The sequence below is a fragment of the Chiloscyllium punctatum genome, chromosome 44, assembly GCF_047496795.1.
Source record: "Chiloscyllium punctatum isolate Juve2018m chromosome 44, sChiPun1.3, whole genome shotgun sequence".
NCBI lineage: Eukaryota > Metazoa > Chordata > Chondrichthyes > Orectolobiformes > Hemiscylliidae > Chiloscyllium > Chiloscyllium punctatum.
This window is the reverse complement of record NC_092782.1, coordinates 21891645-21916650: the sequence shown is the minus strand read 5'-3', so window position 1 is coordinate 21916650 and position 25006 is coordinate 21891645. Positions and strand designations below refer to the sequence as shown.

The 25006-nt window shown below is 44.8% G+C and overlaps 1 long non-coding RNA gene across 3 annotated transcripts in view; it reads right to left on the bottom strand.

Annotated features, from left to right (window-relative positions):
- Window positions 1-2782: 2782 nt before the first annotated feature.
- LOC140466798 (uncharacterized) overlaps window positions 2783-25006 on the bottom strand; it is an 80973-nt gene continuing 58749 nt past the window's right edge. Inside the window, exons 6-7 of one of the 3 annotated variants that reach the window (XR_011955279.1) lie at window positions 24687-24939; window positions 2783-8101 (exon numbers count right to left, since the gene is read on the bottom strand). This is a non-coding gene — a long non-coding RNA (uncharacterized lncRNA). Of the gene's footprint in view, window positions 8102-18252; window positions 24940-25006 lie in introns of those variants that run through there. The other 2 variants (XR_011955281.1, XR_011955280.1) reach the window with 2 other exon arrangements.

Here is a 25006-nt window from a genome sequence, read left to right as displayed (position 1 = left end):
GTCATTGTGCACATTGGTATAAATGATACAGGTAGAAATAGGGATAAGGTCTTACAGAGTGATTACGTAAAGCTAGAAGAAAAGTTCAAAATCAAGACTTCGAAGTGGTAATCTCCTGATTACTTCCTGTTTCATGAGCTCATGAAGGAGGATATGGCAGATACATGCATAACTAAAGAATTGATGCAGGGGGTAGGGACTCAGATATTTAGATCATTGGGGTCATTTCTGTGACAGAGTTGATCTTCTCAGGAGGGACAGGTGGCACATACACTGGAGGGCAGACCAATATCTTGGCGACCAGGTTTGCTGATGTTCCAAGGGAGGGTTTAATCGAGATTGGCAGGGTGCGGGATCCTCAAGAGCAGGAAAGCAAGTGTGAGGCTGGAAGGAGATACAGTAATCAGAAACAGTAAAGTGAAGAGACGAGTCAAGCAGGAATACCTGCTGGATTTATTTCAATGCAAGAGGGCTGACAGGTAAGACCAATCAACTCAGGGCATGGATAGGTACGCGGGAGTGGGATATTATAGCCATTACAGGAACATGGCTAAGGAAAGGACAGGACTGGCAGCTTAATGTACCAGGGTTTAGCTGCTTTAGGCAGGACAGCGACGGTGAAAGGAGGGGACGGGGAGTTGCATTTCTGATAAAGGGAAGTATCACAGCAGTAATGAGAGATGAAATAACTGAAGGATCAAACAGCAAGGATTTGTGGATGGAGCTAATAAGTAGGGGGAGAATGCTGATGATATAGGGGTTGTACTGCAGGCCCTCAAATAGTCAACAGGAATTAGAGTAACAAATATACTTGCAGAGAGATGGGGCATGCAGGAGCAAAAGGATTATCATAATTGGGGATTTTAATTTTTAGAACATAAACTGGGACTACCAGAGCGTTAAGTGATTAGGTAGGGTCGAATCCATTAATTGTGCCAGGAAAATTTCCTCAAGCAGTATATAGAGGTGCAAAATTCGACCTACACATAGGAAATATGATAGAACATGTGATGGAGGTGACAGTGGGGGAGCACTTTGGAACCAGTGACCATAGTTCTATTCATTTTCACGTAGTTTTGGAGAGTGACAAAACTGGTCCACAGCTTCAAGTTCTAAATTGGGGAAAGACGAATTTAGATGGAATTACATAGGACTTTGGAGCGGTTTGTCAGAATAGTTTGTTTGCTGGCAAAGGGACTGCTGGCAGGTGGGAGGCCTTTGAACGTGAGATACTAGAGTTCAAGGTCTATTTGTTACTGTGGGGGTGAAAGGAAAGTTGGCAGGAATGGGGAACCCTGAATGACAAGAGGTATTTAGGCTTTGACCGGTTAAAAAATAAAGCAGCTCAGTGACAGGCAGCTGGGATCAAGTGAATCCCTGGAGGTATATAAGGGATACAGGAATTTACTGAAGAAGGAAATCAGTAGGGCATAAAGGGGGCATGAAAGAGCCTTGGCTGAGAAGATTAGGATGAATCCAGACAGGTACTTTATTTATATTATAGGAAAAACAATAAATAATAAGAAAATAGGACCACTCAAAGACCAAAGTGGACATGTATGTGTAGAACCATAAGAGATGGGCAATGTCCTCAATGAATATGTCTCCTCTGTGTTTAACATGGAGAAAGACATGAATACTTAGGAACTTGGCAAAGTTGGTGGTGATTTCTTAGGGACTGTCAATATCACAGTAGAGGAGGTATTGGACGTACTAGAATACTTGAGTTTGGATAAATCTCATGTTCCTTACCAGATATATCCAAGAACACTGTCAGGGGCTGGAGAAGAATTTATGGGGGACCTGCCTGATAAGTATGATCATCATTAACCATAGTTGAGATCCAGGAAGACTGGACGTTAGCACCTATTGGGCCCTTATTTCAGAAGGACTAGAAAAAAATGCCTTGTAACTATGGACCAGTCAGTTTAACATGTGTGGTAGGTACGTTATTTGAGAAAATTCTGAAGGATACGATGTACATTAATTTGAAAAGACAGGGTTTGATTAGGAATATTGAGAATGGCTTTGTGCATGGGAGATCATGCTTGACAAATTTCTTAAAGTTATTTGATGACATGACCAGGAAGGTTGACTAGGTCGGGGCGGTAGACGTCAAAAAGTGTGGCGCTGGAAAAGCACAGCAGTTCAGGCAGGAACAGGAGAATCGATGTTTCAGGCATAAGCCCTTCAACACGAATGACCAAAACATCGATTCGCCTGTTCCTCGGATGTTGCCTGACTTGCCATGCTTTTGCAGTGCCATACTTGTCAACTCTGATCTCCAGAATTTGCAGTGTTCACTCTTCTCGGGAGGTAGATTTAGTCTATATGGATTTCAGTTACACCAGGACAAAAAAAGGCTTTTCAGCGCCTGGAGTCTGACATACAGTTACAGGAGGAGGCCAATCAACCCCTCAAGCTTATAACACTGGACCCAGCGTAGATGATGCAGCATCAGTATTCAGTTTATTCAGCGACTTCAGGTCAGTAACACAGGAAATGGAACAGGTCAGAAACTGATTGTTGTCTGGGGTACACTGGAATAACACGAGGCTATTTAGCTCCTCAAGCCTGCCCTTCCCTTCAGTACGGTCAGGGACGATCTGCTGTAGGCTGATATTTCTCTTTCATGCAAATCTTTTGTGGCCCTCGACTCTCTCAAAATCCATTGACACCCTCCTCAACCCCTCCCAAACATTTCAGTGATGCAGCTGTCTGGGATAAAGAGGCCCCAACAATCACTATCCTCTCAGAGAAGGAAACATTCCCCACACATATACCTTGGCCTATTGACATGAACAAAAGATATGAACACAGCGTCAGAGTGACTGGCCCTGCCAAGATTCGTATTTAATGGGAATCAGTAGTAATCTCTCCACTGGTTGGATCATTCAGAACACAATGTGGCTGTTGTACATCAATCCTCTCAGTCCCTGGATATCTCTGTGGGTGATGTATAGGGATATTCCTCGGCACTGACATTTTCAGCTGATTCATCAATGTCTTACCCTCCATCATTCGATCAGAAGTGAAGATGTTCAGTGAAGATCATATGAAGCATCAAAACCTGGACAATATTTAAGCTCATGCTGTTAACGTGCAGGTGACATTCGTGTTGCTAGACACTGCACATTTCCACAGAATAGAAAGAGGAGCTTATTCAGCATCTTAAGCTGGTTTCACTGGAATGTGAGAAAGCCATTCAGCCCACCGAAAGTATTCGATAAGAAGAGGCACAGCTTGTTCACTCTCCGTTGCTTCTTACACAAGAAGAGATTTTAAAATATTATCTGGACAATGTATCACATGATTTAGCTCTCTGTGTCTTTCTGCAACGGAAATGAAAATTCTGTCCACTGTGCCTACAAACTGCCAGTCTCTGGAACATCCTTCATGTTCCATGACCATTCCCACCTCTGTAAACCCATTAGTTTCTACGAACATTCCCATTTGTGGAAGGTTCTCCTTGCTCTATGAAGCTCCCTGCTTCAAAACCCCTTTCCTCCTATGCAGAAGGTCACACAGAAACGGCAGAGCGAGTTTTTGGAAGCAGTTAGAGATTAGTCAGAGACTTTCTGTTTGGAGAACATTGAGATCGAGAGTTTACAGAAAACAGAAAAAAAGCTTGTATTGGTCCTGCAGGAGATTGATAACAGGAGGGTCTACTGAAAGGGTCAAGTCTGTCCTTGTGGACATTTACAGACACAGCGCTGGAGAAACTGGAGGAGGTTTCAGAGACTAGGAGATTTGTAGGTGTTAATGAACGTTCGAGATACACAGAGTGTTTTTATAGTGATTGGAACGAGGTCAGTCAGGTAAACCTCATTAATACGTGTTCCCTGATTGAGACTGTGAACCTGGTCCAATCAGGGAATTCCGGCTCAGAAATAAACAGGGGCATCACACCATGGGTACTGGGGAAAAATAAGCACTACCTCAGTTAGGCGGTAGTGTGGGGGTGAAAAAAAGAAAAAAAAGAACAGGAGTGATTGATCGCACAGCATTGCCCTTTGATGAGAAGGGCCACTGCTTGTCACTGGCCAATTGGGTGTTTTGCCTATCTGGAGAATTAGATCAGTGTGTAAAAAAACAATAAGAAAAATAAACAGGGGCTCTGTTCACTATAGGAGCTGGCTCTGAGCGAGCGTGGGTCAGTGTCATGGATCATGCATGTAGAAATAAAAGGGGATTTGGTGACGGGATACCGGCCTCTGTGGAGTTATTTCAATTTTAACATCTGGTAGATATTAGAGAGAGAGGGAGGGCTTGAGGTATTTCCACAGATCGGAATGGATTTGGAATCTGGAGGTTGCAAAGACAGTGAGTGTGTCGAGGCAGAAGGTGGTTACAAAATCTAGAGCACGGTCAGGACTAGAGGATGTTACACAGCTGCTTGGGTACTGGAGTAGGTTACACAGCAGGGAAAATTGTAGGGACAGAAGCAAAGAAAAGAGATGGGCAGGGTTGTTAGTGCTAGAGAACGTTGGAGATATAATGAACACTGTAGTGGCTGGAGTTTATGGAGATACTGCAATCTGTCAGGGCAGAAGGGGGTTAGTAACGCTGATTGTTGTATGGATTGGAGGAGATTGCAAAGATTAGGTTTCTATGGATCAGAGTAGTTGCAGAGAAGGGGAGAGCTGTAAAGACTTGAGAGATATTTTATAGAGAGGAAAGGTTACCGGGGCTAGTGGAGATTCCAGGTAAAGAATGTTTATATGGCTTGTATGAGTTACAGAGATAAGGAGGGCGACATAGGCTGATGGAGGTTGCAGAGATTAGAATGTATCATACAGGATCGATGAGGTTACAAAAACGGGATATTTATGGATTTGGAGGACTCTGAAGACATCACACTGAATGACACAGATGCCTTATGGCACAGAAGGGTGTTATTTGGCCAATCATGGTTACACCAGCTCTTCAACTGAACTCTTTGCTGAGTAATGATCTCCTCCTTCACTCACATCCTCACATTCTTTTTGTATCAAAAATCATTCAATCGCCTCCTTAATGTTTCAGTCAAACATGCAGCTACAACGCATCTAAGTGCATTTTAACTACTTGTGGAGATATTTTTTCAGGTAGAAATCCTCTTTCTAATTTCGATGCAGCCTTACTCCATCTTTTAACACTCTCATTATGAAGGGCCCAGAGGAGGATTCTGGGACAGCTCTATGGTAGCTCTCAGTTTTCCCATAATTCCTCTCTGCTCTATTAGTTCCCTCTGAACCTCCAGCATTTCTCCAGATTCCCAATCCGATTCTCCATCTGACACTGATTCTGTTGTTCTTCTCCGCCATCCAGAGAGTGTTGGGTTTGTTTATCCTGCCATTCCTACTTGAGGGACAATTCCTCGACTGGACCCAAGCCCCCATCTCCTCTTTGCAGGGAGCCAATGGTTCAGTTTATCTTTTTCTGACCAAATTGGTGTTCCAGTCAAACCTCTCCAGCTTCATTCTTACCCCAATGAAGGTTGCTCTCAGTCAACTAATGTTTCTCACTCTCAATTACTGTATATTATTCTCTACCATCCTCCTGAACTTTACAATAAAATGATCACTGTGACCCAAAATCTTCCCCTACTGACACTGGATCCACTTGCCCCACCTTTTCCCAAGGACCCGGTCCAACAGTACATGCTCTCTTGGGCTGGACACATACTCCTGTAGTGAGCTCTCTTTCATGTAATCCAGGAATACTCGACCGTCGTGACTCTGCACCACTAATAAAGCAGTCAATGTCTGGATAAATTAGGTTTCTCAATATAACTAATATAGGATTGTCATCGCTCTCAAATGCGGCTCCATATTTATTCTCTCCATAATTTATTTGGTTGCTGGCCGACAGACTGTACCTCACAGTGTAATTGTACACTTTTTTTTCTGTAGCTCCAGCCAAATTCATTCTGTCCTTGAACGGATCCTCTTTCTCTTGGTCTCCTTAACTAATGCTAATCTAAACCAATACTTCTACTTTCATCCTTTCCCTTCCCTTCTATCATTTTGGAATCATTTATACTCAGCAATATTTAACACCCAGTTCTGCCATTCCTTGAGCCAGCTCTCAGTGATCAGTACATCAGAATTCCACACTCCAACTTGCATCTGGAACTCCCCACACTCCAAATATTCATGTCCATGCAGAGTACCTCAGATTAAGGCTTCCTTTTTTTACTCCATCTTCCACTGTTAAACTTTGTTGTTGTATATTAGTTGCAACTGCAGCTCCCATTATTTTGAGAATCCTGGTAGTCTCCTCTACTATTACGTATCCTAAGCACACACCAAGTGATTTTCAACTCCTCCCAAACACCCCGTAAGGAATTCAGTCGCAGCTCTGCCACGTTAGCCCATCCAGCTTGTACAGTTGCTGCCTTCCCCAGAACCAGTCCCAACGACCCAACAGTCTGAAGTCCTTCCTGCTGCACCATCGTGCCAGTCACATTCTCATCTACCTAAAAAACAAAGTTCTGTTCTCACTTGTACACAGCGCGAGGAGTAGTTCAGGGATTGCTACATTTGAGGTCATGCTTGCTAACCATCCACCTAGTTCCCTAAATTCTGATTCCCAGACCACTTCACCTTTCCTACCCAGGTCATTCCTACCAACATGGGCATGACCTTTCCTGCTCGCAGTCCCCCAGACGAATGTCCTGCAGACACAGTGACATTCTAAACCCCACTATCCTGGAAGTACAGAAACACTGACACCTTCACTTTCCTGATTCCCATGTGACTATTGCCTTCTCCTTCCTTCTCTCTCCCTTTCTGTACAGTCAGGCTGCTGGTGGGGCCACAGACATGGCTCTGACTGCACTCCCCTGAGTAGCCAGCATCTTCGTCAGCTTCCAAACTGGGAAACTGAATTGTGATGGAGACATCACGCTTTTCCTGGATTCCCTGACTGTTTCTCTTCGATTGTGTAATCCCTCATTCCCTTCCTTATTCCAGGCCAACATGTCTGCAGGGTGAGCCTCTCTCTGTATCTGCTATGCATCTACCCCTAAGCATCACAGACATCCCACAGAAACTCCAGTTGCTGTCTGAGCTCCAAGACCCAGTGTTCATCTGGAACACCAGAAAGCCTGTGAATTCTCAATGTCACAGAACATATTTTCTATTTGGCAAACTTGTGCTACCATGTCCTAAACTGCATGTTACCTCGTCTTACTTAATTATTTACTGAGTATAATATTAACATCAGGGAAATAACATTATCAAACTGTGGCTTACTGAGATTACGTTATCATGTAGTCTCAGATATTCAATTATAACTCTTATTTCTGAGTTCACACCTGCATTCAGAAGTTGAAAAAATAAATTTGCTGGCATATAGCAACTTACACACAGTCGCTAATAACAGTTTATTATCAGCCAATGAACTTACACCTTTTTCTGTTATGGATCTTGCACTTCTTTCAAACTCAGTGCAGACAGGTCCCAGCCACAGAAAGTTATCTCTGTGACTCCCAGGTACGTGCAATATTCCAGCTCCCACTCCACTCTGCTCCCTCACAGGGTAACCGTCTCTGTGACTCTCAGGGACGTGTAATCCTCCAGCTCCCACTCCACTCTGCTCCCTCACAGGGTAACCGTCTCTGTGACTCTCAGGGACGTGTTATCCTCCAGCTCCCACTGCACTCTGCTCCCTCACAGGGTAACAGTCTCTGTGACTCCCAGGGATGTGTACTCCTCCAGCTCCCACTCCACTCTTCCTCCACACAGGGTCACTGTCTCTGTGACTCCCAGGTACGTGTAATCATCCAGCTCGCGCTCAACTCTGCTCCCTCACAGGTTCACCGTCACGGTGACTCCCAGGTACGTGTAATCCTCCAGCTCCCACTCCACTCTGCTCTCTCACATGGTCACTCCCTCTGTGACTCCGTGCTGATTTTGAGCCCCCTGCTCTGCTGCTTCTCCAACTACAAGCCCTAGTTGGCCTCAATCCTCACTGCTCATTTATATTCTCCCACTCTGTGCTGCTCTCTCTCAGGTTATCTCCATTTGTTTATCCCAGGTAATGGTAGGCCTCAAGCCTCAGCTGAGTTTTATAATATCCCATTCCGCACTGCTCTCTTACAGGATCACTGTTGTGCCTGGAAGACAATGGAAAAAAAGAGGATTAGACAGAGTGTTACAGTCTTTGAGCGAGCTGTATGGGATGGAACAGGTTATCTGGGGAGCTAGGCAGACCTGCAGCAACTAAAGCAGGGTACTGGAAGATACAGCGAGAGTTGCAGACACTGAAGAAGACAAAGGAAATAGAGAGATTGTGGCTTGTTCATGAAGGAGCTTTGTAGAGTCTAAAGGGCTTTTTCTGAGCTGCTTACAGACATGTGTAGACTTCAACAAATGCAAATTGACAGCCAGCAAGTGTTGCATGGTACTGGAGACTGTTGGATGTTACAGAGTTAGAAGACTTGCAGTAACTGGGGGTCGATAAACTTTTGGAGCACTGGTGGTGTTCAAGGTCCCTCAGGACATGAGGAGGTGCAGAGAATGGGAGCATTCCAAATAGTGGCATTGTAGGGATTGGAAGTCCTGAGATGGATAAGGAGGATGAAAAGTGCCAATTTAACAAATGCAACTATTATAATTATAGAGATTTAAGGAAGGGAACCTGTGCTGTCATTGATTACAGTTATATGGAGAGTAACAGAAACTGAAGGTGTTGCACATTTAAAAAGGGAGAGATTTTAGATGATCAGAATTTAAGCAAGAATAAAGAAATTTTAGTGATACCTAGCACAGATTGGAATGGAGGAGGTGAGATATTGTGAGAAACTGTATGAGTTATAAGTCGGGGAGGATGTCAGATATGAAAGGAAGAGCTGCATTGTCTGTATGCAGTTACGGACATGAAGAGTGCTGCAGTGCCTGCTGGAGGGTACACAGATAACACCAGTTCCAACAGCTGCTGCAGTGGCTCAGGAAGGTAGCTCCCCACCACCTTCTCAGGGACAACTTCAAATCAACAATAAATGCTGGCTCAGCCAACAAAGCTCATGTTCATGAATGAATGAAGGAATAAAAGATCTACAAGTAGCACTGAGGTCACTCAGGAAGGCTCTTTCAGCAGCACTTCATAAACCCGGAACCACTATACCCTGGAAGGACACGGGAACACTATACCCAGGTGCACGGGAACACCAGCATTTCCAAGGTGCCCTCCAAGCCACGCTCCATCCTCCCTGCACTGTGTCTATCCCTCTACCCAAAGGCGAGCAATCGGCCAGGAAGATAGCTCACCACCACTTTCTCCAGGGAAATACAGATTTTAAGGTAATGGTGAAACTGCTGTTTATAGCCAGACAGAAAAATAAATCCAGCACTGTGTGTGAAATGAAATTTCCGTTTCAGAACAACATGCTGAGCATGGATAGAGGATCTGTCTGATTGGCACAAGGCAGAGAGTGTGAAGAAAGGGGTCTTTTTCACGATGGGAACTGGCAAGGGTCAGTATTGGGACTACACTCTACACGTTATACATTCAGAGTCTAAACAAAGGAAGTGAAGGGGTACGAGAAATGGGTTTCCAAGAAAGATCTCAGGGATGAAATTCGTGTAATATGAGGAGCAGGTGAAGTCTCTGGGTCGGCATTTGATGAAGTTTCAGAGGAGGCAGCAGAATCTCATTCAACCTTACAGAATACTGAGGGGCCTGGATGGAGTGGACAAGGGGGATGATGTTTCCACGAGCAGTAGAGACTAGGGGCCAAGGGCACAGCTTCAGAGTGAAGGGACCACCCTTTAGATTGGAGATGTGGAGGAATTTATTCAGCCAGAGGGTGATGGATCTGGGGAACCCACTGCCTCAGGGAAGACCAACCGCCTTCAATGTGGTGATAGACGAGACAGCAGTTGGAATCCTGCTGAGTCAGGAATATCCTGAGTACCAACAGGAGACAGAGAAATAAACAGAATGGTAAATCAGACTGATGTAGTGAGGGTTACACATGGAGAATGATACTGATCCCCACAGAGATATGGAAAATCCTAGTCTCCATCCCTGGCCTATGTTGCCTCATGTTCCTGGAGTGGAGAATTCTGTTGGCTCAGGATCTGGAGTAGCTGCAAAAGGTGCAGTCACCGGCAGCAATTAGACTCACACAGTGGCAGATAACACATGGAGAGATTCTGTGTGAGAGCACCAGAGTGCAGGAAGGTATCAGGATCAAAACACTGTCAGGACGAAGGTGGTTTGATTCATGGTGCACTGGGATCAGTACTCAGGAATGAGTGTGAAATCAGTGGGCCAGGCAAAGGCTTTGTGCTACTCTCACTAGACTGTTCATCCAGAATTTAATGCTGGTGTCAGGGATACCCATCTGACTGCTTAATATCCTATAAAAAAGGAAATCTGTTACAGGCAGCCGGTCAGGGCTACATATGAATTCAGACACAGGGCAATGGGATTGGCTCTCAACTGCCCTCTGAAATTGTCTGGCAAGTCACTCAGTTCTCAGGCTGGTCAGGGTGAGCCTGAGATGCTGGCCAGCCAGAGACAGCAACATCCCATGAGTGCATTACAAACAACATTGCTGGGACCAGTCTTCTGGCCAATCATATGGGTAGGTTTATGAACAGGGCTTTAAACTGACAGAGATGATGCAGGGAAAGAGTTCAGGTGAAAGGAGCTTACCAAATCCAAAGAGCAAATGTGAAACTTTGGAACAGCATGGGGATGTGGCTGAAGACAAGCAGAAAGGAAAGGGAAGGGGCAGAGTTGAACTAAAAATGTACATCAGCAAATAGGATTGTGATCGTAAATTGTGGGAAAACGTAAATTATACTTTTTTTTGGAATTGCCAAAGTATCTGCAATAAGGTAATAGACTTGTGACACAGAGATAAATGAGATTTAGACAGCAGAGAGATGTGATTACCAGGTGAACAAAGGTTGAACATAAATATTCAACAGCAAACAGCCTTACAGGTTCTCAGGCAGAATGGAAAAGCAAAATGGGAACCCTGACAGTAATGGCAACAAAGGCCATTTGGCCTCAGATTATGCAGCTGAATCAGCCTGAATGCAGGTTCTGAGTTCTACTTGCCAAAAACACAAGCAGGAGAACAGTTTTTACGCTGCCTAACAGTATTAAACAGGAATTCATTCGAATTTGTTGCAAAGGTGGTGTGATAATTTTGGGAGATGTCAATCTTTGAATAATCTGGGAGGACACATTGGCAAGAGTGATATTATCCGAGATCCTCTTTGAATGTTTTAGTCAGTATTTCTTTGAATAGCATATTGTGCAACTGGCTAGGGATGTAACTATCTCAGATCAACAGTTAGGTGATGAAGCTAAGTGAAGGAGCAATATCACACCGAGATTCTCCAGGAAATTACCCTGGAATTCAAAGAGATTATGACATTTTAAAGTGACCATAAAGTACAACCGAGCATCAGTAATAAAGCCAATTACATGATTTTGAGAGAGAACTGACCAAAGTAAACAGGGGAAACAGACTGAAATATCAGGCTGGAAATGAACAGCGGAAAACATTTACAGCCAGAGAGTCCTAGAGAAGTACAACACTTAAACGGACCCTTCAGTCCAACTCGTCCACGCCGCCCAGACATTCTTTCTTAATCTCGTCCTATCTGCCAGCACTTGGCCCATATCCCACTTAACCCTTTTTATTCATGTACCAATCCAGATGCCTTTTGAATGCTGCAATTGTAACAGCCTCCACCACTTCCTCTGGCAGTACATTCCATACATACACCACACTCTGCGTGAAAAGGTTGCCCCTTAGGTCCCTTTTAAATCTTTCATCTCTCACCCTAAACCTATGCCCTCTCGCTTTGGTCTCCACTACACCAGGGAAAAGACCTTATCTGTTTATCCTGTCCATGCCGCTCATGATTTTATAAACCTCAAGAATATCAACCTTAGCCTCTGACGCTCCAGGGAAAACAGTCCCAGTCGTTTCAGCCTCTCCCTATAGCTCAAATCCTCCAACCCTGTCAACATCTTTGTAGATCTTTTCTGAACACTTTCAAGTTTCACAGCATCTTTCCGATAGGAAAAGGACCAGAATTGCATGCAACATTCCAAAAGTGGCCTAACCAGTGTCCTGTACATCTGCAACATGACCTCCAAACTCTGATACTCAATGATCTGACCAATAAAGGAAAGCATACCTAACACCTTCTTCACTATCCTACCTACCTGTGACTCTTTTTCAAGGAACAATGAACTTGCACTCCAAGGTCTCTTTGTTCAGCAACACTCCCTCGGACTTTGCCATTAAGTGTATAAATCCTGCTAAGATTTGGTTTCCCAAAATGCAGCACCTCGCATTTATGTGAATTAAACTCCAACTGTCACTCCTCAGGCCATTCGCCCATCTGATCAAGATCCCGTTGTACTCTGAGGTAACCTTATTCACTGTCCATTATATCTCAAATTTTGGTGTCATCGGCAAACTTATTAAATGTACCTCCTACGTTCACGTCCAAATCATTTCTATAATGATGAAAAGGAATGGACCCAGCACTGATCTTTGTGGCACACCACTGGCCTCCAGTGTGAAAAACAACCCTCCTCAATCAACTTGTGTCTTCTACCTTTGAGCCAGTTCTGTATCCAAACGGCTAGGTATCCCTGTATTCCATGAGATCCAACCTTGCTAACCGATCTTCCATGAGGAACCTTTTCAATACCTTACTGAAGTCCATATAGATCACATCAAATGATCTGCCCTCATCAATCCTTTTTGTAACTTCTTCAAAAAACGCAATCAATTTCTTGAGACATGATTTCCCACACACAAAGCCATACTGAATATCCCTAGTCACTCCTTGCCTTTCTAAATACATGTAAATCTTATCTCGCAGGATTCCCTTCAACAATTTACCCACGAGTGATATCAGGCTCACTGGTCTATAGCTCCCTAGCTTTCCCTTATCAACTTTCTTAAATGGTGGCACCATGTTAGCCAGTCTCCAAACTTCCAGCACGTCACCTGTGATGATCACTTCTCTAGCTTCCCACAGAGTTCCAAGGCACACCTGATCAGATTCTGGGGATTTATCCGCTTTTATGCGTTTCAAGACATCCAGCACCTCTTCCTCTTTAAAATGGATGTTTTTCAAGATGTCACCATCTATTTCCCCACATTCTCTATCTTCCATTTCCTTCGCGACTGTAAACAGTTATGTAAAACAGTTGTTTACTATCGCCTCCATCTCCTGCGACTGCACACAAAGGCTGTCTTGCTGATCTTTGAGGGGCCCTATTTTCCCCCTGCTTACCCTCTTGTCCTTTTTGTATTCATAAAAGCCCTTTGGATTCTCCTTAAACCTATTTGTCCAAGCTATCTTGTGTTCCCTTTTTACCCTCCTGATTTCCCTCTAACTATACTCCTCCTTGCTTAATGAATCTGAGGATTCACTTGATTTCTCGTGTCTATACCTGATAAATGCTTCCATCTCTTTCTTAACCAAAACCTTAGTTCTCTAGTCATCCAGCATTCCCTACACCCACCAGCATTTCCTTGCACCCTAACTGGAATACTGTACACTGACTCTGGAAAGACGTTGTCTCGTTTTTGAAGGCTTCCCACCTTCCAATGATAAAGGTTTCATTCCCTCCAAATGCAAACTCCCCAATTCCTGCATCTTACAAAACTGTCACTTGAAAATAATGAAAAAGTAAAGAACATTCTAAACGAAGGCTTCGATGAGGTGAGCTCTGATCAGTCCTGTCGATCTGGAGATCACCGCCTGCATGGTGAGTGCTTTCTCCCAGAGCAGCACTTGGTCACTATCAGGCACACAGACAGAATGGGCAAATACATTCCCAATACATCTCTCAGCCTGGAAATCTGAAGCTGTGCACAGACATTCTGGCAAACATCTCCAAAATTATTCATTAAGATCGGCCCAATCGTCTAATCAAAAACAAATCAGCCCTTCACACGAAAACATCCTTCATGTCCCACACCCATTCTCAGTCCCATCCTGCAGGTTATACAAATCCCGCTACCGCTAACCTCCTACAGGATCCTCGTCCCTTCCTACATTTGTACCATCCTCCATTTACTGCAGCCTTTCCTACTTCCGTAACATGGCCCAGATTCGACATCTCTTCCTTCCTATGCAATATTCCCCAGAAGGGCACTGGAGGATCGTGGTGTTTACAGAGTTAGGGAGGGATATCGGGACAGGAACGATTTTGCAGTTACTAGTAATATTGAAGTGGCTAAAATTGGCTTCAGTAATTTTCAATACTCACGCCAATAAGGGAGGTTACAGAGCTAAAGAGGATTGTAGGGATTGGAAGATGTTTCACAGTTTATGAGTTTTGTGGGGACTGGAGGAAGGTACCAAAATAGGGAGGGTTTAAGTTTGGAGGATTCTGCTGAAAACCTCGACTGAGTTAAAGGCAGGATTCTTGGTAGTGTGGAGTAACAGAGGAATCTTGGGGTCCGCGTTCATAGATCCTTCAAAGATGCCAGCCAAGTTGATAGGGTGGGAAGAAGGAATGTAATGTGTTAGCTTTCATTAGCAGGGGGATTGAGTTGACGACCGTCGAGGTTATACTGCAGCTCCATACAGCCCTGGTTAGTCCACTCTTGGAATATTGTGTTATGTTCTGGTCGCCACATTATAGGAAAGATGTGGAGAGGGTGCAGAAGAGATTTATTAGGACGATTTCTGGATTGGAGGGCAGGTCTAATAAAGAAATTTTGGGGAAGGCAGGGCTTTTCTCATTGGAATGAAAAAGGATGATAGCTGACTTGATAGATGTGTACGACATGATAAGAGGTAGACATAGAGTGGATGGCCCTAGAATGTTCCCATTGTGAAAATAGCTATAACGGTGGGGCATAATTTTAAGGTACTTGGAGGAAGGTTTATGGGAGATGTCAGAGGTTACATAGAAAGTGGTGGGTATGTGGAATGCACCGCCAGCATTGGTGGTAGAGAGAGTTGCATTAGGGACATTTAATTATTTTTTGGAAACGCACATGGATTATAGTAAAATTAATTTAACAAACTGGAGACCTGTGTCCTCTGGTGTTCCACGAGGATCCGTGCTGGGTCCACTGTTGTTTGTGATATACATAAATGATTTGGAGGAAGGTATCAGTTGCATGATTAGCAGGTTTGCAGATGACACTAAGATTGATGGAGCACTAGATAGTGATGGGGACAGTCAGAGAATACAGCAGTGTATAGATCGATTGGAGAGATGGGCAGAAAAATGGCAGATGTGGAGTTCAATCCAGGCAAATGCAAGATGATGCATTTCAGAATAGCCAATTCATTAGCAAGCTAAATGGAAAAGCCCTGGGGAAAATTGACGTTCAGAGAGATCTGGGTATTCAGGTCCATTGTCCCTTGAAGGTGGCAACGCAGGTCAGTAAAGTGGTTAAGGCTGCATACAGCATGCTTTCCTTAATTGGACGGGCTATAGAGTAAAAGAGTTGGCAGGTCATGTTACAGTTGTATTGGAATTTGGTACGGCCACATTTGGAATGTGTCATACAGTTCTGATCACCACATTACCAAAAGGATGTGGATGCTTTGGAGAGGGTGCAAAGGAAGTTCACCCAGATGTTGTCTGGTATGGAAAGGACTAGCTATAAAGAAAGGTTGAATAGATTCGGATTAATTTTATTGGAAAGGCAAAGGTTGACTGGGGACCTGATTGATGTCTACAATTTCAAGAGATGTGTAGACATAGGGGAACAGCAAGAAGCTTTTTTCCCCAGAGTGTGGAACGCAGTTACTGGGGATCACAAGCTCAAAGTGAGAGGGGAAAGGTTTAGGGCAGATAACCGTGGAACGGTCTTTATGCAGAAGATGGTGGGGGCCTGGAACGCGTGGCCAGCGGAGGTGGTAGAAACAGGAACAATGAGATCATTTAAGATGTATGAATGGACAGGGAGCAAAAAGATACATATCCTTAGAAAATGGGCAGCAGGTTTAGACAGAGGATCTGGATCGGCACAGGGGTGGAGGGCCGAAGGGCCTGTTCCTATGCTGGAATTTTCTTTGTTCTTTTCTTCTTTGGATGGTCTGCAAGTTGGTTTGATCTTAGAATCGGATAAAAGATCGGCTCATTATCAAGGGCTGAAGGGCCTGTGCTGTGCTGTGTTCTAAATAGGGAGGGTCACAATGGAAGGAAGGTGTTTCGGGAGGCTGGAGAGGATGGGATCTGAATGAATAGATACAATTGGGAAGGTTTGCTCGGAGTGCCAGAGGTAACAGAAACACCAATGACCTGATCTGGAGCAGATGACCCAGACTGGGAGGGCTATGGGGACTGTGGTGGTTTCACAGGGAGGGAGGACCATAGAGCCACTAGGTATTACAGAAATGTGGAGAGATGTAGGGCTTGCAGGAGTTCATGGAGATGGGGAGATTGGGAGGGATGGAGCAGTTTACACAGATATGGATGTTGGTAGGATGGAGTGGTTTACACAGACAGGAGTGTTTTAGGTGAATGGAGACGTTTAGAGAGAAAGTAGGTTGTGTAGACTGGAGGACCAAACAGTGATATGGAGGGTAGTCATGGATGATGTTTATAGATACAGGAAGGTTTAGGTTCTGCAGTTTAGTTAGATACGGAGGGTGTGGAGTCTGACAGATATTCCAGAAGGGCAGTAAATTTGGTTGGAGACAGTTTCACAGATGAGGGAGCATTAGTAACCTCCTTCAGAATGGTCAAAGTGGGAAGGGTTGTCGGGGAGGATGATGTTTACACAGATAGAGGAGTAAGTGCTGGAGAAGGTTATGGAGATGAGTAGTGGATGGAGAGACTGGAGGAGATGACATGAGTATTGGGGTGCTAGTGATGGGAGGATGTTACACAGATAGTGAGTCTGAGAGGAACTGAAAGTCACATGATTTGGGGTGGGTTCTACAGGTTAGGAGTGCTGCAGAGACCTGAGAGGCCTCTTGGGTCTCCACAGATTGATTGTGTCTTTAGGACTGTAAGAGGTTACATAGATACGGAAACATTAAAGACAATGTGTGCCTTCCTGTTTTTCCTGAACAGAGTGACGACACCTCTCATTGGCCAGGGATCTCTAAATCTGCTAGCTTTTCCCTTCACCCTAACAGGGACATACTGGATTCTTGAGACTTTTAAAAGCGTCCCATTTGCCAGTCATTCCTTTTCATTCAAACAGACTGACCCAATCGATTTTAGTCATGATTTGGATGTGCCGGTGTTGGACTGGGGTGGGCAAAGTTAATAATCACACAACACCAGGTTATAGTCCAGCAGGTTTATTGTAAGCACTAGCTTTCGAAGCACTGCTTCTTCAACAGGTGGATGTGGAGCACAATCCTAAGGCACCGAATTTATAGCAACAGGATGGCAGTGTCATGGAATGAAATATTAAACAAGTTTAGATGAAGTCTTTCATCTTTTATAATGATCACCAGCGCTTCCAAATCTAGCGCTTTCAAATACAGAGAGACGTCGTTTATCCAAATATCAATTAACCCAATATCAGATTATCCAAAGGAGATCTCGAGGTCCCGATAGAAACATCACATCAAAGAGCTGTTTCAACCCTGATTGTGTTTTTTTTTGTTCACACTGATTAAAACCGATCTCAGCTGACTGAAATGCTGCTGAGAACAGTCCTGGACATCGAGCCCAGATACCATCTCCAAATGAGTGACCTCCCACCCACTCTCCCTCTCCCCACACTTCCCCTGGAGATCTATATAGGGGTGAATCCTAAACCCCCTTCCCCAGATATTCTCTCGAACATTGTCCTGTACAGGACAGAGGTGGAACTTTTCAAAATGTTGCAGTAAAAAGTTGTGTGTGGCTCTGTGTGTGTGTGTGTGTGTGTGTGTGTGTGCGGCTGTGTGCGCACGTGTGCGTGTGCTTGTGCGTGGTTGTCTGAGCGTGTGTGTGTGTGTGTGCATGTGCTATTTGGAGACTGAACCACCAAAGGCAGCCACTGTCTTCCTGTTGGTGTCCACTCCAGCTGCCCAGAAAGGGGAGGGGATGACGGGGCAGGGAGGCCAGGGGCACAGGCGTGGGCATGGATTGGATGGTGGGTGTGGTGGCGGAGGTCGGTGTTGGACGGGTTTGGGGATGGGTTGAGGGTGATGTCGAACATGTTTGGGAGGTGGGGCAGGCGGCGGGTGGTGTTGGAAAGTTTTGGGGGCAGGGGTCGCTGTTGGGTTGGTTTGGGGCAGGTGGGGGGGGGTGAGGTTGAGGGGCAGGTGGGGGCGGTGTTGGATGGGTTTGGAGGCAAATGGGGTGTGTTTTTGGCATCTGGCAGGGTGTGGGGGCTCGCTCATGGCTTGCTGCTGCCTAGTCACCTGAACAAGGAGCAGACTGGACTGAAAAATCCAAGCCCCAGAGGAAAGGCATTGAATCGCTTAACCGAATAATCAATTATCCGAATGAAATAGTGCCCGACCATCTCGTTCAGATAATCGAGGTTCCTCTGTAAACCATCTGGACTATAGTCTGGTGTTGTGTGATTTTTACCTTCACCCAATCAACCCCTGCAAGATCCTGCTGAATGGCCCCAATATTGGCCCTTTTAAGACCTAAATCTGTGGACCTGTCTGATCTTTTCCATAACTATGTTAAAACAAAGCCAGTTGCGGTCACTGGACGCAATGTGCTCTTCGACTGACACTTCAGTCACTTGCCTGACCTCGTTTTCTGAGGAGGGGTCTCGTGTTGCATCCGTCTGTGTAGCATAGTGTCTGTGTAATGTCTTAATTTAGGAATCTTTCTTGAACACGTTTTACAAATTCCACCCAGTACGGACCTTTTACACTCTGGGTGACCCAGTCAATCCAGGGGGAGTTAAAATCTCCAACCAATACTATTCTAATATTTTTATGGGTACCTACAAACTCAATACACATTTGCTCATCTCCTACCCGCTGGCTATTTGAGGGTCTAGAACACGCTCCCAGTAGACTGACCATCCCCTTTTTGTTTCTAACTTTTAAATATATGGCCTCATTTGATGACTGCTTAACAGTATTGTCTCGAAGCACTGTTGTTATGTCCTTCCTAATCAAAAGGACAACTCCCCCTCCTCACTTACTTGTCCTTCTGTCACGACTATAGTTTCTGTATCCTGGAACACTGAGCTGCCAGTCCTGCCCTTCTCTCAGCCATATTTCTGTTATGGCTATAATATCCCAGTTCCCAGAGCTAATCCATGCTCTGAGCTCATCTGCCTTAACAGTCACGCCTCGTGTGTTGAAAAAAAATACCCTTTAAACCAGAAGTCTTTTCCCTCCCTCGACTATGTCCCTGGATAGGTAACTTGCTCTTGATGGCTGATGTATTTCCCCTGACTTTTCACTGGTCCCTCTCTTACTCAGAGTCACAACTCCCTGCCAAACTAGTTTAAATCCTCCTAGGTAACATGAGAAAATCCCCTTCCTGGGATATTGATGCCCCTCTGCTTCAAGTGCAAACCATCCTCTTTGTACAGGTCACCTCTACCCCAGAAGAGATCCCAATGACCCAAGAACTGAAAACTCTGCCCGCTACACCAGCTCCTCAGCCACACATCCAGCCGGTCTATTTTTCTATTTCTATCCTCACTGGCACGTGGCACTGGGAGTAATCTGGAGATCACAACCCTCAAAATCCTGCTTTTTAACTTCTTACCTAATGCCGGATAATCATTTCACAGGACCCATCCCTTTGTCTACCTCTGTCATGTGGACCGATGTGCACAATGACCTCTGGCTGTTCACTCTCCCCTTCAGAATATTCAGACATCCTTGACTCTGGTACCGGGGAGGCAGCACACCTTCCTGGGGTCTCTTCTCCAGCCACACAGTCTCCTGTCTGTCCCCCTCACAACTGAGTCTCCTATCAGTATTGCGATCATTAGAGAGGATCTGGCAAACAGAGACAGGGAGGAACTCCCTGCAGTTGGGTCAATATTAGGAAAGGGGAGTATTTTAAAGTGATGCAGTGACAACGCAGGGCCAGTATGCCCCTTGAAGAGTGAATAGTAAAGGCAGCAAGTCCAGCGAATACTGATCAAGTGATATCGTGAGTTTGATAGAGAAAATACAGTGCAATAAAATCAGGTGAAGCCCTTCACAAGTATAGAGAGGGCAAGGGATTGTGGAAAATGAGGGATAAACAGTGGTCATGAAATATATTTGGCAGATACGATTGCGGAAAAGCCACAGGTATTTTATCAGCCTCGGGAGAGTCAGAGTGTTACTGAGGAAAGAGCAAGGCCTGTGAGAAACCAAAGGGACAATCTGTGCATGGATCCAGAGGAAGCAGGTGAGGTCTTCAATGAATACTTCCCATCTGTATTCACACAGGAGAAAGGCATGTTCTGGAAAGGTTCCAGAACATGTTAAGATCAATAAGGAGGAGGTATTAAATATTTTCACAGGCATAAAGGTGGAGAAACCCCCAGTGTCCAATGGCTGCTTTGCGAGGTAAGGGAGGAGATTGCTGGGACCCTGGTGGATATATTTAATACTTTGCTGGCCACGGGTGAAGTGCCGAATGACTGGAGGATCGCTAATGTGGTTCCATTGTTCAAGAAGGGCAGGAGGGATAGGCCAGGTAATTACAGTGCAGATAGTCTGACAGCAGGGGGAGGGAAATTGGGTACAATTCTGAGGGACAGGTTGAATCAATAACTAGAAAGGCAGGGATTGATTAGTGATAGTCGGCATAGATTTGGAAGAGAAAGATAATGTCTGATGAAATCAGCTGAGATTTCTTTGAAATTACGATTGAAGATATTGATGAGGGTGTGCAGATGTTGTGGTTTACATGGAATTCATTAAGGCCTTTGACCAGGTCCCACGTGGAAGGCTGGTCCAAAAGGGAAGAGACCATGGGATCCAAGGCAAGTTGGCAAAATGGATCCAAAATTGTTGGAAGGTTGATTTTGTGACTGAAAGCCTTTGCCCGGCAGATGTACCACAGGGATCTGTGCAGGAACCATCGCTGTTCATTATGTACATTAATACGTTGGATGTGAAAGCAGAAGGTATCATTAGCAGGTTTGCAGATGGCATGAAAGGTGAGGGTGTTGTCCACAGTGAAGGGGATGATGTCAGGCTGCAGTCTGAAGGTTGAGGCTGGGATAGAATTTCAAGACAGTCATTTCAATCGACAAGCCAGGCAAGAGCACAGCAGGCAATAAGGGAAAACTGATGAATTAAGCTGCATTTACTTTGATGTAAAAGGCCTAACAGGTTATACAGATGAACGCATGGCATGGGTGGGAGCATGGGACAGGGATATCACAGGAATTACAGAAACACAGCTGAGGGAGGGGCAGGACTGGCAGCTCAATGTTCCTGGGACAGATGCTACAGGAAGGATAGAAGGGGAGGCAAGATAGGAGGGGGATTGGTGTTTTTGATCAGTGAAAACTTCACTGCAGCGCTTAGAGAGGATATTCCCGGGGATCGCCCAGTGAAGCTGTGTTAGTAGAACTGAGAAGTATGGCTGGATGATCAGTTTGATATGACGGACTACAGGCCCACAGTAGTCAGCGGGAAATTGAGCAGCAAATACATCGAAGATCTCAGATATCTGTAAGAATGATCGGGTTGTAATGGTCGGGGATTTTAACTTTCGAAACCTAGACTGGAACTGCCATAATGTTCACAGCTTGGATAGGAGGAATTTGTTCAGTGTGTTTAAGAAAGCTGTCTCAGTCGGTATGTAACTGGTCCAACTGGAGAAAGGAATGAAACCTGACCTCCCTTCGCGAAACAAGGGAGAGAAAGGGGCTGAAGTGTTTGTGGGGTAGCACTTTGGCAAAGTCACCACAATTCCATTAGTTTGAAAATAGTGATGGAAAAAGACAGGCCTGGTCCACAAGTCAAATATAAAAACTGGATTTGCCCTAGTCCAGAAGTTATTAGGCAAGACCTTCCAAAAGTTGGTTCAGGGCGGTTATTTGAAATTAAAGGGATGTCGGGCAAGTGGGTTTCTTTCAAAAGAGAAATAAATTAAGATTTCAGGGGCAGCATATTCCTGTTAGTGTGAAGGACAATGCTGAACACAAGTGGGAAACACTGGATGATTTGAGGTTCTGGTCAAGACAAAGGGGGGCACATGTCCTATATAGCCAGCTGGATTAAGTCAATCCCTTGAAGATCATTGTGGGTGTAGTAATATTCTAAAGAGGGAAACCATGAGGGCCTAAAGGGGAATTGACAGAGCTTTGGCAGAGAAGGTTCAGGAAAATCCAAAGAGATTCTACAAGTATATTAACAACAGAAGATTAACTCGAGACAAAATGTGACCCCTTAAAGATCAATGAAGCCATCCATGAACCCACAGGAAATGGGTGAGATTCGAAACAAAAATTTCAAGTCAGAACTTACGGTGGTAAAAACACTGGGGAAGAAGGGAGATGAACAGTGATGTATTCAAAAGAGCCTACATTGGAAAACAGGAGGTGCTGAAGGTTTTAAAACGCATTAAAATTAGACAACTCCCTGGGAACTAATCAAGTACTTCCCAGGACATTGGGGTAAGTTAGGGAAGGAACTTACAAAGATATTTCTATCACTGACAGCCACAGGTAGTGAGCTGGGAGCCTGGAGGTTGCCTAATGTTGTGCCAGTATTTAGGAAAGGATGCGGGGAAACCCAGGGATATAAACACCAATTAGCTTGATGTCAGTGGTGCGAATGTTGTTGGAAGCGATTCCGTGGGACAGGAGTTACATGCATTTGGAAAGGCAACGGTTGATTAAGGATAGTCATCACCGTTTTGTACATACAAAGGAGTGTCTCTCAAACTTGATAGAGTTTGTTGAAGAGGTGACCAAGGAGATAGATGAAGACAGAGCAGTAGACGTTGTCTATCCTGAATTCAGTAAGGCCTTTGACCGGGTTGAGCCTGGTGCACTGGTTAGCAAGGTTAGATCACATGGGATCAGGGAGATCAAGACAAACGGACACAAAATAGGTTTGACAGTAGGAGACAGAGGGTGGTGGGAGAGGGTTGTTGTGCAGACTGGGGGCCTCTGACCAGCGGTGTGCCATAAGGATCGGTGCAGGATTCACGCATGTGTATTATTGACATAAACAAGAATATATTAATTCTTGATTATAAGTTTGTGGATAGTAAAATACATGTTATAGTTGGCAGTGAATACAGTTATCAAAGGTGATCTTAATCAGCTGAGCCAGTAGGTCAAGAAATGAAAGATGGGTGTTGAATTCAGGTGTTGGATTTTGTTAAGATAAACCAGGAAAGACTAACACAGTTAATGGCAGGGCCCTGGACAGTGTTGTCTAACAGAAAGAGACCAAGGGGTGCAGTTACATTGTTCCTTGCAAGTGGCATCACAGGTGGACAGGGCGGGGAAAACAGCATTAGGCACACTTGCTCTCACGGGTCAGAGCATTGAGTACCTGAGTTGGTACATCATGATATGGCTGTACCAGACATTGCTGGGTCTCCAGTTGGAGTACTGTGTAGAATTCTGATCCTCCTGCTTCAGGAAGCATTTCCTGAAACTGCAAATGGAGCAAAGATTGACAAAGATATTACTGATACTGTAGGTTTTGAAGAAACAGAGAGGCTGGAGAAGCTGGAAAGCAAAACAGGGCGATGAGATAGTTTTGGCAGATAGGGTTAAGGAGAATCCAAAGAGATTCTATAGCATATAAGTACAAAAAAGCAACTAGAGAGACAATTGGGCCCCTCAAAGATCAAGAAGGCCATCCATGAGATGGGCACGACCTGAAATTAATAGTTCATGTCAGAACATATTGTGGACAAAGACTAGGAAACAAAGGGAGAGAAACAATGATGTCTTGGAAAGAGTCCCCATTACAGAAGAGGCATTGCCGGAGATCTTAGAACACAAAGCTAGAGAACGCCCGAGGTCCTGAACAAGTGTATCCTACAACATTGTAGCAAAGTCGCAGCGGGGACTGTAGCAGAGATATGTGTATTTTCCTTGGACGGAGGTGGCTGAGGGGTGACCTTATAAAGGTTTATAAAACCATGAGGGGTATACGTTATGTGAATAGTGAAAGTGTCTAGTTCAGGGTAGGGGAATCCATAACGAGAGGGCAGAAATATGAGGTGAGAGTGGAAATACTGAAAAGCGATCAGAGGAGAACATTTCCACACAGAGAATGGTGCATGTATGGAATGAGCGTCTGGGGAAGGGGTAGAGAAAAGTAAAATTACAAAATGGAAAAGACATTTGGGCAGATACATGGAGAAGAGAAGGTTTGACGGGATATGGACCAAACACATGCAAATGCGACTCGTTCATGAACAGTGGTCAGCATGGACTAGTTGGATGGAAGGATCCGTTTCCATGCTGCATGCCTCTGTCTCTAGTTATTGGAGGAGGAGACTATAGAGAAAAGGCACAGTATAGACACTGAAGAAAGTTACAGAGATTGGGATAATAGTTTGAAATGCAGTACATTTCAAATATGGGGAGGGACTGTAGGGAAGGGAGGAGGTTACAGGGACAGGCACTGTTATAGGAGTTACAAATTATTGAAGACACTGGTCCACGAGACATGGTATATGTACAGTGTTGGAGGGGGAACACCGAACAGAAAGATCCCAGGCAGCATTCCCACTCACTCATGGGAAGCCTGCTTTCACCTCTGTTGTCCTGGTGCTCACTAAAACATCACAGGCCTGGATTGATAACTGTGACAGTCCCCATACTGTCTCAGAACAACAAAACTTACAGTAGACGTGGTGATTGAGCCTGGGGTGTGTCTATACACTGCTTCCGCTCCAGCACTGTTAGCCGATGTTTGGAGCCCTTTCACTGCTTTCTGCTCTGTGCACGGTGAGTGATCTTACTTCAGTGCAGGGTTTATTGAAGGCTCCAGATCTCCCTGCACTTTGTCTCTCTGGCTGACCAACCATCTGCAATGTGGTGATGGATGAGACACCCAGCAGCTGGGAAGTCTATTGAGTCAGGAACTTCCTGAGTACCTACAGGAGACAGTGAAATAGACAGAATGGGAACTTAGACTGATGAAGTGAGGGTTACACATGGAGA